Genomic DNA, 14,537 nt, shown 5'->3' with positions numbered 1-14,537 from the left:
TTCTCCCTTACTCAAAACATCAACTTTCTATTAAATCAAAGTTAAATTTACAATGTTTATTTTGTTGAACATAAAAGTAGGTAAAATGACCATAGAATACAGTTTAGAACACAATCAAACTTTTTTGAAATTGGTTTCTGTAGAATTTGTAAAAGAAATAGTTTGTTTTAGCTGTCCATTTAAGTGTTAAAGTTTTAGTTTTTTATATGATTAATAAATCTTGTTAAAAAAAGTGATTAATAAATCATTTTTATCCCTTGTTTTCTCTCCAAAAAAATGTAAAAACAAGAACTATAATTTGAAACAAAAATCTTCCTCAAAGGACGAAAAAATAAGTTTAGGATTAAACCAAACCGGCTTAATTTCGGTTTTGAATTAGATAATCTAATTATGGTTTCGTCATGTGTGTCTCGGCCGGGCCTCGGATTATCCCTAGCAATGTCTCTTCTTTAAAACCATAAACCCTCTCATTACAGAGTCAAACATCGTTGCGATTCCTGACTCATATTAATGGGACAGCAGCAAATGGAGAAGAAGTTCACTTGGGTTTCACCAAACATATCCTATTGTCTAGGCAAACACGTGCTACTCTCCTCCCTACTCCGTCGCCGGCTGCGACTGGTAACCTAGACTAGAGAAACTTTTTACTCACATTTTCTTGTTCTGTTTTGGGTTTGTGATTTGATTTTATACGGGTTTTGTTTTGTACAAGGTACCTCTCTGCTTGTCCTAAAGGAGACTACTTGTGCTTGTATCTTGAACTTGAGCCTGAATCTCTGCCTCCAGGATGGAGTAGAGACGTGAGGTTACCTTCACTCTTGTCAACAAGGGTTAGCGTTATACGAACCAAAACATTAGGTGACTGCTTGTTATTTACGTTTCAAGTTTTTGTAGTAGAATCTCTATATTTGCTTGAGTAAAGTTTCAATCTTTATTTATCAAAATTCAAGTTCATTTGATCACTTTGATGAGACAGTTTCTTGGACATGACAGGAGCACAATGCTGTTTCGATGCAAAGAATAGCATTCATGGTTTTGAAGAGTTTTTATCGCTTTCTAACTTTTGTATACACATGAAAGATTTATGGTGAATTACAGACGCATTGTCCTCGCTGAGATACATGTTTTGCCAGATATTGTTGTACCAAAGGAACCCGTGAAGGTTATTGAACCACTTAGCTGCAAAGTAGGAAACCACATTGCGGAGGCATCTGCCAACATAGCTGAGGGAGACTCTTCGTGTCAAGTTGTCCAAACAACTGTGAATGTTTCTAAAGAGAATGTACATGTGATGCTGCTGCTGCATCTGAGGAGCTGCTGCTGCATCTGAGGAGCTGTCAGATGCTGATGATGGAGCTGCTGATAATGATGATGATGATGATGATGGAGCTGAGGAGGTTCGGATGATGATGATAACACGTCTGAAGAAGCCCCAGATGATGTTGATGCATCCATAGAGATCTGGCTGATGATGATGGTGCTTCTTCTCCTGTTTCAAATGATGATGATGATGGTACGTCTGAAGAAGCCTCAGATGATAGTGATGCATCCGAAGACAATCTGGCTGATGATTATGATGATGATGATGATCCTTTTAGCCAATCAGACGCTTTGGAGGACCTTTCTCATACAATGGCAATCCATGTTGTAAGCTGTAACGGTGAGACTGAGGTTTTTAGCGGTGGAAGCGCACCTAAAGAAGATGTCGATGATGAGGCTTATCTCTTGCTTCGAATGGAAGTTCTCTACACCAAGTGAAGTCCTTGGAGGCTGCCTCTCAGACAGTAGAAAATGGTGGTGGACGTAGGGGGTTTAACAATGTAATATCTGTTACTGAGATCTGTAATAATGTGGTTAAGGAGATTCAACCAGTAAAGGAAACGATGAATGTCAATGGTTTTGAGGTTTTTTCTTCTCAGGTAAGAACGTCATAACGTCATAACGTCATAACGTCTTCTATTGTATTAGAGAGAAAAGCTCTCATCTGAAAATTGAATGGGACCGCATGCATATATCATATGTCCCAATGCCTTAGTTTTATGGGAAAACCTTTATTTAGAAAATAATAAGTGGTGCATATCACTGGTTATGTTCTTTTCAAACAAAGTTTTAACGTTGTTTATGGCTAGCAGGTAGAGTCGGTGAGCTATATATCAGAAGACACCCAGACATAGCATTAGCCATTAGGCTTCCGTCCAAGAACCAACAGATCAGAAGAGCTTACCTGAATGAACTCCTTAGCCTCATCGAGGTTCTGTGCCGTCACCAGATAAACTCTCTGAGGATGATCTGAGAAATGCTGATGACACACTGCTGATCTGATTTTGTCGGCTTCAAATTGAATTGGCTAAAGTCAAAGCTGAATGAAGTCACTGAGAGAAGAAGATGGAACAGGGTACTGGGGCAAGGTTGAAAACAATGGAGGAACAGTTGCAGAAGCTGAAGCTAATGTTCTTGAATCTTGAAACTCAGCTGCAAACGGAAAAGGTGGAGGCTTTGGCCGCAAGAGCTCCTCTCTCGTTCAGTGATGTTGTTTGCTGATTTGCTAGGATCCTTGTAGACTTGTAGATGAATCCTTTTTTTTCCTTTTGATGTCTCAGAACTAGTCTCAAGTTCATACTTTATGTAAGGCACTTTGCTAGTTCAGAGTATTATTCCAAAAACAACATTTATTTAATCTTACTCCTAAACCTCCTTTTCAAAAGGAGTTTTTGCTTCTGAAGTCATCTTTTTTTTCTTTTAGACACTATGCTTGAGCTTCTTTGGCTTCTTCTTAATGAATGCCAGAAAACTGTTATCTTATCAATGTCCTTCCATTTGATCCAAAAAAGAAAAAATCAATGTCCTTCCTAAGAAGACTCGGCTTTCCCTCAAGATAGAAGGGATGAAACTGCTCATCCAAACGTTTCAATAGCTCCCAATACTCAAAATCCGGCAAACCTGCTTCAACCGAAACAAATGAAAAACATTTTAAAGGATTAAAAACTGAAATTATTAACGTCCAGTTATACTAATACAGTTTTATTGAGTTATACTTAGTTATAACAAAATATTTCTATTCAGTTATGATATATCATGTCTTTTAAGTTTTGACCAGATATAACACCTTAACAACCTCTATATTTATATTTGAGCGTTTTAGAAGCTTTACAAGTTTCACTATTCGGAGTAAAGTAAAGGTGAAGAGAAATTAGCACTGACAAGAAACTCAATATGTATGTTGTATATTATTAAAATTGTAGGTTTATAAAATTAACGAAAAACCCAATCCAAAATATCTTAAATGAAATATTTTGAATTGGGTTTTCAAGATGAGTGTCGATAAACTTCATTCTCAAATATCAACTCCAAGCTTGACTTGTCGGTGCTAATTCTCTTCAATCTTTCATTTACTCCGGAATCTGCAAACTTGTAAAGATTCTAAAAACGACTCAAAATATATAATATAGACTTTAAATAAGGTTTATATCATGGTCAAAACTTTAAAAGACCATGATATATCAATAACTGAATAGAAATATTTTGTTATAACTAAGTATAACTCAATAAAACTGTATTAGTATAACTGGACGTTAATAATTTCAGTTTTTATATCCTTTAAAATGTTTTCATTTGTTTCGGTTGAAGCAGGTTTGCCGGATTTTGAGTATTGGGAGCTATTGAAACGTTTGGATGAGCAGTTTCATCCCTTCTATCTTGAGGGAAAGCCGAGTCTTCTTAGGAAGGACATTGATTTTTTTCTTTTTTGGATCAAATGGAAGGACATTGATAAGATAACAGTTTTCTGGCATTCATTAAGAAGAAGCCAAAGAAGCTCAAGCATAGTGTCTAAAAGAAAAAAAAAAGATGACTTCAGAAGCAAAAACTCCTTTTGAAAAGGAGGTTTAGGAATAAGAATAAATAATGTTGTTTTTGGAATAATACTCTGAACTAGCATAAGTGCCTTACATAAAGTATGAACTTGAGACTAGTTCTGAGACATCAAAAGGAAAAAAAAGGATTCATCTACAAGTCTACAAGGATCCTAGCAAATCAGCAAACAACATCACTGAACGAGAGAGGAGCTCTTGCGGCCAAAGCCTCCACCTTTTCCGTTTGCAGCTGAGTTTCAAGATTCACAAGAACATTAGCTTCAGCTTCTGCAACTGTTCCTCCATTGTTTTCAACCTTGCCCCAGTACCCTGTTCCATCTTCTTCTTCTCAGTGACTTCATTCAGCTTTGACTTTAGCCAATTCAATTTGAAGCCGACAACAATCAGATCAGCAAGTGTGTCATCAGCATTTCTCAGATCATCCTCAGAGAGTTTATCTGGTGACTGGCACAGAACCTCGATGAGGCTAAGGAGTTCATTCAGGTAAGCTCTTCTGATCTGTTGGTTCTTTGGACGGAAGCCTAATGGCTAATGCTATGTCTGGGTGTCTTCTGAATATATAGCTCACCGACTCTACCTGCTAGCCATAAACAACGTTAAAACTTTGTTTGAAAAGAACATAACCAGTGATATGCACCACTTATTATTTTCTAAATAAAGGTTTTCCCCATAAAACTAAGGCATTGGGACATATGATATATGCATGCGGTCCCATTCAATTTTCAGATGAGAGCTTTCTCTCTAATAACAATAGAAGACGTTATGACGTTATGACGTTATGACGTTCTTACCTGAGAAGAAAAAACCTCAAAACCATTGACATTCATCGTTTCCTTTACTGGTTGAATCTCCTTAACCACATTATTACAGATCTCAGTAACAGATATTACATTGTTAAACCCCCTACGTCCACCACCATTTTCTACTGTCTGAGAGGCAGCCTCCAAGGACTTCACTTGGTGTAGAGAACTTCCATTCGAAGCAAGAGATAAAGCCTCATCATCGACATCTTCTTTAGGTGCGCTTCCACCGCTAAAAACCTCAGTCTCACCGTTACAGCTTACAACATGGATTGCCATTGTATGAGAAAGGTCCTCCAAAGCGTCTGATTGGCTAAAAGGATCATCATCATCATCATAATCATCAGCCAGATTGTCTTCGGATGCATCACTATCATCTGAGGCTTCTTCAGACGTACCATCATCATCATCATTTGAAACAGGAGAAGAAGCACCATCATCATCAGCCAGATTCTCTATGGATGCATCAACATCATCTGGGGCTTCTTCAGACGTGTTATCATCATCATCCGAACCCTCCTCAGCTCCATCATCATCATCATCATCATTATCAGCAGCTCCATCATCAGCATCTGACAGCTCCTCAGATGCAGCAGCAGCTCCTCAGATGCAGCAGCAGCATCAACATGTACATTCTCTTTAGAAACATTCACAGTTGTTTGGACAACTTGACACGAAGAGTCTCCCTCAGCTATGTTGGCAGATGCCTCCGCAATGTGGTTTCCTACTTTGCAGCTAAGTGGTTCAATAACCTTCACGGGTTCCTTTGGTACAACAATATCTGGCAAAACATGTATCTCAGCGAGGACAATGCGTCTGTAATTCACCATAAATCTTTCATGTGTATACAAAAGTTTAGAAAGCGATAAAAACTCTTCAAAACCATGAATGCTATTCTTTGCATCGAAACAGCATTGTGCTCCTGTCATGTCCAAGAAACTGTCTCATCAAAGTGATCAAATGAACTTGAATTTTGATAAATAAAGATTGAAACTTTACTCAAGCAAATATAGAGATTCTACTACAAAAACTTGAAACGTAAATAACAAGCAGTCACCTAATGTTTTGTTCGTATAACGCTAACCCTTGTTGACAAGAGTGAAGGTAACCCTCACGTCTCTACTCCATCCTGGAGGCAGAGATTCAGGCTCAAGTTCAAGATACAAGCACAAGTAGTCTCCTTTAGGACAAGCAGAGAGGTACCTTGTACAAAACAAAACCCGTATAAAATCAAATCACAAACCCAAAACAGAACAAGAAAATGTGAGTAAAAAGGTTTCTCTAGTCTAGGTTACCAGTCGCAGCCGGCGACGGAGTAGGGAGGAGAGTAGCACGTGTTGCCTAGACAATAGGATATGTTTGGTGAAACCCAAGTGAACTTCTTCTCCATTTGCTGCTGTCCCATTAATATGAGTCAGGAATCGCAACGATGTTTGACTCTGTAATGAGAGGGTTTATGGTTTTAAAGAAAGAGACATTGCTAGGGATAATCCGAGGCCCGGCCGAGACACACATGACGAAACCATAATTAGATTAATCTAATTCAAAACCGAAATTAAGCCGGTTTTGGTTTTAATCCTAAACTTTTTTTTCGTCCTTTTGATGTAAGATTTTTGTTTCAAATTATAGTTCTTGTTTTTACATTTTTTTGGAGAGAAAACAAGGGATAAAAATGATTTATTAATCACTTTTTTTAACAAGATTTATTAATCATATAAAAAACTAAAACTTTAACACTTAAATGGACAGCTAAAACAAACTATTTCTTTTACAAATTCTACAGAAACCAAATTTCAAAAAAGTTTGATTTGTGTTCCTAAACTGTATTCTATGGTCATTTTACCTACTTTTATGTTCAACAAAATAAACATTTGTAAATTTAACTTTGATTTAATAGAAAGTTGATGTTTTGAGCTAAGGGAGAAAAAAATAAGAACCAAAGACATCCTAAAACTTACACCGTTCGAAGCCTAACGTGTAATAGTAACTGGTAGGCATGGGCGTTGTATACTGTACCCGAAGCCCATAGTGTAGCCCGAACCGAAGTATCGGTTTTGGACCGGTAGCGGACCCAAGGAAATAACCGATTGGACTTTGCAGCCCACACATTTCGGCTACGGGCCGGGTCGGTTTCAACCCGAAGTCCAGACAGGTTAACCGAACATACCGAGCATTTTATATGCGTGTCTCATATATACATACATTCATTTACACATATACACAAAACAAAAACTCTTCGTTGAACGCGTGAGCCGTGAAGCGTGGCCGACGAACCCTAGTTCCCAAATCAAAAACTCATCGATTATTGATCATCATCATTAACAATTTTAAACTGGCCACTATAAATGAATTACCCTCTCCATCTTCTTCTTCCCACGAGCAATCGAGAATCCAATCGAAGGTATCTCTCTCTTTCTTCAATTCTTCTTGTTCTTCGAATTTTTTTATCAGTTCTTTGTTGAATTAACTCGAATCGATTATGATTTTGGTTCGTAATAGTTACGAACATATGTTTTTGTGTTTGTTATTGATTTTAGTTTACGGTTTTGCAGATGGACTCAACATCATCTTTTGACCGACAAACCCGAAACAAAAATGATACCGGAAACATTCAAGCACCTGATAGTACCAACACGAGGAAAGAAACGGAGAGGGCTAGTGGAGCGACAAGCAAAGTGAAGCGTATTCTCCCAACAAGATCTGACGTTTGGCACCATTACACGAGGACTAAAGAAGATCGAAACAAGTGTGTATGCAACTACTGTCAGAACACATTTTCGTGTCTCACAAGCTCAGGGACATCCAATCTAAGGAGCCATCTTTAGAAATGTAAGAGCCATCTTGTTTGGTCGGCTGGACAAAACGATCAGCAGCAAAACATTGATGATGAAGGGAAACTCAAGAAAGCAAAGTTGACTGACGGTCAGTTGAGAGAAGCGACAAATCAGATGGTTGTCATAGGACAATTGCCGTTATCATTTGTTGAAAGCGTAGCATAGAAACATTTTGTCTCAAGGTTAGTAATGTCTTGATTGTAAATTGTGACTAATGTCTTCAATTTTCATGTTTAATTGTAACCAATGTCTTCTCTTTTCTATGTTGTAGGTTAACTTTGGGTACACTCCTCATTCAAGAAGAACTGCGACTAAGGACATTATCAAGATGTATGTGAAAAGAAAGATGCCCTCAAGAAATGGTTCTTGTGTAGCAATCAAATAGTGTCTTTGAAAACGGATATTTGGGTCTCTCCAACTACAGGTAATCATTTATACATTTGACATCTTTTGATTCTTGTATACATACTAGAAAGCTGATCATGGGGTTCTTACTGTACAATGTTTACAGGTGCGAGTTATATGGTCATCACAGTTCACTACATTGATGCTTCATGACGGTTAAAGAAGCTGATCATAGGGTTCACGCACATCACGGAACACAAAGGTCAGACTATAGCAAATGTTCTTCTGGAGTGCTTGTCTGAATGGGAAATAATAAATGTCTTTTGCATAACCGTGGATAATGCTACAGCCAATAGTTCAGCTTTGAGGATGTTTCAGAGTAGTTTTGCTTTAGGTTATGATCAGGCTTTTGTGTTAGATGGGGAGTTTTTACACATGAGATGTAGTGCCCATATCATTAACTTGATAGTTAGGGATGAAATGGCTGAAATAGATCAGAATGTGGTTTCTATCCGCAATGTTATCTCCTATGTTAGATCGCATACTAACAGGTTGAGATCTTTTGAGCTAAAAGTCGACTCTGGTAAGATTACAAGGGGGAGTCTACCGTTGGATGTCAAGACAAGGTGGAATTCAACCTATCTAATGTTGACAACAACTCTAAAGTTCAAGGTGGCTTTCGATAAGATGGAAGCAGAAGATAAGCTCTACAACGATCATTTCAGCGAGTTTGAAAATGGAGAAAAAAGGGTAGGACCTCCTCAGCTAAGGGATTGGAATGCTGTTGAAAGTTGTGTCGATTTCTGCTCATCTTCTACAACTCGACACTGGTGGTCTCGGCTTCAACTTCACTCAATTCCCATAGGTGCTATGGTGAGATTGTAACCATTGCGACTAATCTGGTAGGACTTTCCAGCAGCTCTGATTCTGAGATGAGGTCTAAGGCGACATAAATGCTCAAGAAGTTTGAGAGGTATTGGAATGGCATGAAGAATATTAACATGATGTTAATTGTGGCCACTGTTTTCGACCCCAACAACAAGTTGGAGCTTGCAAAGATGTGTTTTGAAGAGTTATATGGGTTAGATACAACTGACTACAAGGAGATGTATGAGTCCTTGATGTGTCTCTTGAGGAGTTTGTTCAAAGAGTACAGTTCAAGACAAGAAGCCAGGGTTGATCCATGTGAACAATCATCTCAGTCTGACCACTCAACTCAGCCGAGAGACCAAGTGTTGAAAGGATGGAGCTTGTGGACGACTTTGTGGGTTACAAAAGAATGGATGTGACGTACAAGCAGAAGCTAAACGAAATAGGGGTTAGAGAAAAGAAGGATGAGTTGGAAACATACCTTAAAGAGTCTGTGGAGCACCCTGACCTGATGATTGGAACGGAGTATGATGTACTCTCATGGTGGAGAAAGAACTCAGTTAAGTATCATGTCTTGTCCGAGATTGCTCGGGATGTTTTAGCATTACAAGTCTCGTCAGTTGCTTCAGAGAGTGCTTTTAGCACTTCTGGTCGGCTTCTAGAACCACACAAGAGCTGTTTAACCCATTACGTGGTGGATGTTTTGATGTGCACAGAGCAGTGGATGAAGCAAGACATTAAATTGGAGTCAAGAGTGCTTTCAAATCCTCAAATACTAGCTGATCTTGAAGAAGTTGACAGGCTTGAAAGAGGTAAAATCCCATACTTTTAAATCTTCTTTTCTTATAATATGAATGTTAAGTTTTTAGTGATTGGTTTGAACTTTGTGTTTTCAGAGTATGGAGACACAATAGTTCCAGAAGAAGACTTTGTTGTTGCTTAAGAAGATCATGGCTACATGAACACTTTTTTTCTTTATCTCGGTTTGAAGTTGTGTTTTTTCCGGCAATTTGAACTTGTTTTCGGCTTGAATGTTATTTCTAAGTTTAGACACAAAGATATCTTGTTTTGTTGTGTCTAAGACTTGTGTTTTATTGGGATTTTGGTGTGTTTGAACTTATGTTTGCCTCAATGAAATGTTCGGATGTTTGGTTATATATGATTGTCTCCGGTTTTTTCGGTTAGTTTGGTTATATATGAATGTCTTTGGTTGTTAAAAACCGAAACCGAACTGATCCGAAAGTGTAATTGGACTTCACCGGATTTTGATTGCTTCACCCGAACTGATCCGAAACGGTTGCTTCCGAACCGATACCAACCGAAATTTTGGAAAAACCGAATGGTACTTGTACACTTAGTTCCGAAAATCCGAAAAACCGATATAACCGAACCGAAATTGATCGGTGGACCGAACGCCCAGGCCTAGTAACTGGAACCATACTAAACCAAAAGTATTTTTTTTACTATAAAGATTTATCGATTCACTGAATATACAAAACAAACGTTATCTACTAGGAACATGACACGTCTCCATCACAAATGAGATGTGTCAATCCAAAGATCCATCGTAAAACATATGTCAGTCTCCAGCTTCCACGTGATGCACATTAGCGGTACGTAACGCCCGATACAATATATATTCTATGAAAACACATCTAAGTAGTGGCTAAAGCCGAATAAACAAATTAAACCATACAATAAGAAGAAAAAAAGAAGAAAACGTACGGATAAACATATGGAGACTTACGTTGATGCGATTGGTGTGGACACGGAAGCTACAACAACGATGGGTAAGCATAACAAAAGAAGTTGAAGGTTATGGTTGCGATGGATGAAAGCAAGAATAGCTTCTATGCGTTGGAATGGGCAGTGGAACATCTCAGAGATGTTATTAGCGCAGAACCGGAAACCGATCAAGCAGGTGGTTTACTGACGTTGGTTCATGTCCATCCAACTTACCTTCAATATATCTACCCTTCTGGTGGAACTGGTGAAACAAGAAAAAAATCATCTCTTTTTCATTTGTATAAAATTTTCTATGCATGAATTATGGGAATTGATTCACATACATATTACGGGATTTGAATTATTCATAGCTTCGGCGGTGTATGCGACAGATTCAGTTCCAGAATCAATGAAGAAAGCACGAGAAGAGAGCACGATCAAGTTGTTCACACGGTCACTGGAGATATGTCGTGGCAAAATGGTGCGTGATATGTAACTACAAAAAAAGATAATGTATCCATGAGATAAGTTAAGGGCCTTTTCCACCACAGCGGATGGTTCCTCACAATGTCTTTAAAATGTCGTTATACATGACCACTAAATTCTCATGAGTTTTTTTTATTAAATTAGTTGAAAAATATGTTTATGGTCTCTTAAAATCTCAGGTTCAATCTTGGATAAGTTGATAAGTTACTCTCGAGATTTTGGTTTTGATGTTTTAGGTGAAGACATAAACGATGATATTGAAAGGAGATCCTAAGGAGATGATATGCCAAGCGGTAGAACAAACTCACGTGGATCTTCTTGTTGTTGGTAGCCGTGGACTTGGCATGATCAAGAGGTTACAACTTTGAAATTTGTATTCTCATAACATGAATCATTTGGTCAACGGTTTTGAACATTAGTTTGGGATGCATGCAGGGTTTCTAGGGAGTGTGAGTGATTACTGTGCTCAACATGCGAAATGTCCTATTCTCATCGTGCGACCACCTAGAGAAACCGCGACCAGTAGCAGCACTAAGGAACAAAGAGCAAGTGAGGAAAAAAAAATCATGTGACTATCACTTTTGTGTTTTGTTCTGGAATGTGATAATTTTCTTTTTCATTCCGTTTGTATATGAATAAAAATTTAAAAATGTGGTGTTACTTAAACAATTTGTTTTGCGTCCCAACCTTTCGTTTGTATGCCTTTTTAAGAAAACCGGTTTGATCATCTGTTTGACAAAATAGACAATGAAGAATACGAGATGCAAAAGGAGAAGATAATGAAAGGGTATAGATTCACACAAAGGAGCTAAATTCGAGATGGAGTGCTGGGTGCATGAGAGTTGACCCTTCAGAGTTTCAGTTTCGGGTTCTTGAGCAAGCTCAACTAAGCTCTTCTAACACATCTCATTTTTCCCCGGTTAGATCAAGAGGATCAAGTCTTGAGAGAAGTCTGAACTTGAAAAGCTTTAGGTCAATATATATAAGAAAATTCTCATATACTAGTTGAGGTTTCCGGTCAGTGGGTTCTGCTTGTTGTAGTTGTTCATGTGTTAATCTGTTTTTTTTTTGTTCTGCTTCTCATCACTTTTGTTAAAAACTTGAAAATTGATAATAATATCTTAACATTTTTACAAAAAAAAAAAACTTTCATGTGAAATGACCAACTTAAATATTTTTGTTATGTAAGATGATGGGCTTAAATGAAGAATGATCTTGTTATGTGGATGCTGATAAATTAGATGGGCTTCTAACCTAAAACTAATTGGTGATAAGTGGAATGACCCCTCTATCTTATATATTACTAAAGATCCCTTCCAACATCCGATGTGAGATACTTTGTGTCTAATACGTCCTTTCGAGATGATGATTTTTTTAGCGTCAATCTCGGAATACTCGGATAAAGATCGATGGACCAACTTTAAACCAGATCGATGTGGATCGGTTCAGACTGCGTGGATCGGGTTCTGATACCATGTTAAGCTAGATGAGATTCCAACTTAAAACCAATTGGTTAGAACCTCATCTAGATTAACATATACCTTACTCTACAAGATGACTTTTTGCCCTGTGATATTTTCAATATTTTGTAATTCATTGAATCAGTATAATATTTTGTAGTCAATATTTTGATGTGTTAACAAAAGAAAAAATAGAAAGTTCATGTCCCATTAATAATTTTGATTTTATAATTGTAAATAACAAATACTCATCAAAGTAAATCAAACTAAACCGGTTTATAATCCAAATTAGAAAACAATGGTACGTCTTTTGGAGATGTTCAGTTTCTCGAAGACTGGAGAATGAAGCTCAAGGCATGAAAGACACATGTTGGAATACGTGTGTAGCCAGTGTTGTTGAACACTACACGTGGGGCTGAATCCAGATCGTGATCTCCATAATAAGCAATTAATTTTATATTAATTACTAAAAATCTTTAAACGTTTTGAGACAGCGTATAAAAGCCCGACTCTAAAGTCCATTTTTCTCATACATTCTCTATAAAAGTTTTAGTCCTTTGAGACAGCATACAAAGGCTTGACCACATGTGGATTTTCATAGATTTCTATACCATACGATGAGTTACTTTGAGAGATAAGATTTGTTTCTGATATGTCTAATCTGTGGAGATGTGGGATACTTGATAGCTTCCTGCCCGAGAAACAAATATAGATTCGAATAGCCACTTAAGAGACATCCCTACTTATCCAATATATACCCAGCGGATGAACCGATAGAACAGACTACTGTCTCAACTGCTCCGAGTTATTCTATATATGATGTTTTTAGACGATAAGAACCTGGTAAGTTAGATATGAACTTTTTGATTAGATATAATGTATAATTTTTTTGTAGTAGTTTGTAACAGGTGATGTCTTTTTGTATAATAAACCATGATAAATAGTATTTCTATCAAATATATGTGTACTTGATAGGGGGACATGTTTTGTAGTGAAAATGGTTATCATTTTTCATAATTTATAATGTAATTATGTGGTCATATTATTCAATAACGAACATACTTGAACATACTTTGCTAGCTGCATATTTAATAGAACATTTCACATACAAGTTAGTCATCAACCATAATCCAGAAATTCTATCTAGGCATTCTAGATCTTAATCCTAATCATAAAAATGTATGTTCTAAATTTCCATAAGTTTGCACCAAATGTTAGAAAAAAAAAAAAAAAAAATTCCATAAGTTCTAGTGTTACTAACACGGTCAAATAATTACTTCATAGATTACGCAAAGTTACAACTATTTTCACTATAAAATATTTGATAGAATAATAGTTTCTATATATAATAAAGAAACATTAAAAAAATTGTAACCTTAAATTTGTATTAATTGAAAATAATTTTGTTTAGGGGTCAATTAATTAGGATATCAATTTGACTTACATGGTAGCATAAAAATTAATTAAAAATTAGTAAGTCCAAAATTAGTAAGTCCAACATTCAGTTGTTACAAAAATTTATATTAATCTAAACATAAATGTATATGATATGATAAATTAAATGCTCCACGATATTATTAAATTAATACTCGGTGATCTTATAATTAAGATTATTTTTTAAAATGGTTCAACGTTAATTTATATTGTGATGCAACATAATAATTTTTTAAAAATTTTTTTGTAAGATATACTCTTAGTCTGTATTACTTGAAAAATAATTCAAATCAAAATTTGATATATTATGGTCTAAGTATTGCATTTTTTTTGCTATAAATCGTAAAATAATTATTTTTTTAAGTGTTGATTTTTTATTAATAGTAAAGAGATACACTTGTTCAAAAAACTTTTGTTAATAAAAAAAAATATTGTTCGGTTTTCAGATATTTCTCGCCTATAGAAATTTATATAAAGAGTAATACAAAATTAAGTTGTTTTGTTATTACCAAACAAACTTATATATCAAAATATTTTTTTCTTGCAACACAATTCTTTATAACTTAAATTATAAAATTTATATTGAATATTAAGAAAAAACTTTGGCACCTGCCTAATCGTTTTACATAGTCTAGGAAAACATTAATAATGAACTTTCGTAATAGTTAATGATAAAATCATGTTAACCTAATTTTTATTCTATACAAAGTA

The 14,537-nt window shown here is 36.3% G+C and overlaps 2 pseudogenes; one reads left to right on the top strand and one right to left on the bottom strand.

Annotated features, from left to right (window-relative positions):
- Positions 1-712: 712 nt before the first annotated feature.
- On the top strand, positions 713-2,543 carry LOC125594940 (annotated as a pseudogene).
- Positions 2,544-4,032: 1,489 nt separating this feature from the next.
- On the bottom strand, positions 4,033-6,077 carry LOC106417077 (annotated as a pseudogene).
- Between the last annotated feature and the right edge of the window lie 8,460 nt (positions 6,078-14,537).

Source organism: Brassica napus, assembly GCF_020379485.1.
Source record: "Brassica napus cultivar Da-Ae chromosome C6 unlocalized genomic scaffold, Da-Ae chrC06_Random_5, whole genome shotgun sequence".
In the NCBI taxonomy this organism is placed as follows: Eukaryota; Viridiplantae; Streptophyta; class Magnoliopsida; order Brassicales; family Brassicaceae; genus Brassica; species Brassica napus.
The sequence above is the reverse complement of the archived record's forward strand: the minus strand, read 5'-3'. Positions and strand labels throughout refer to the sequence as shown.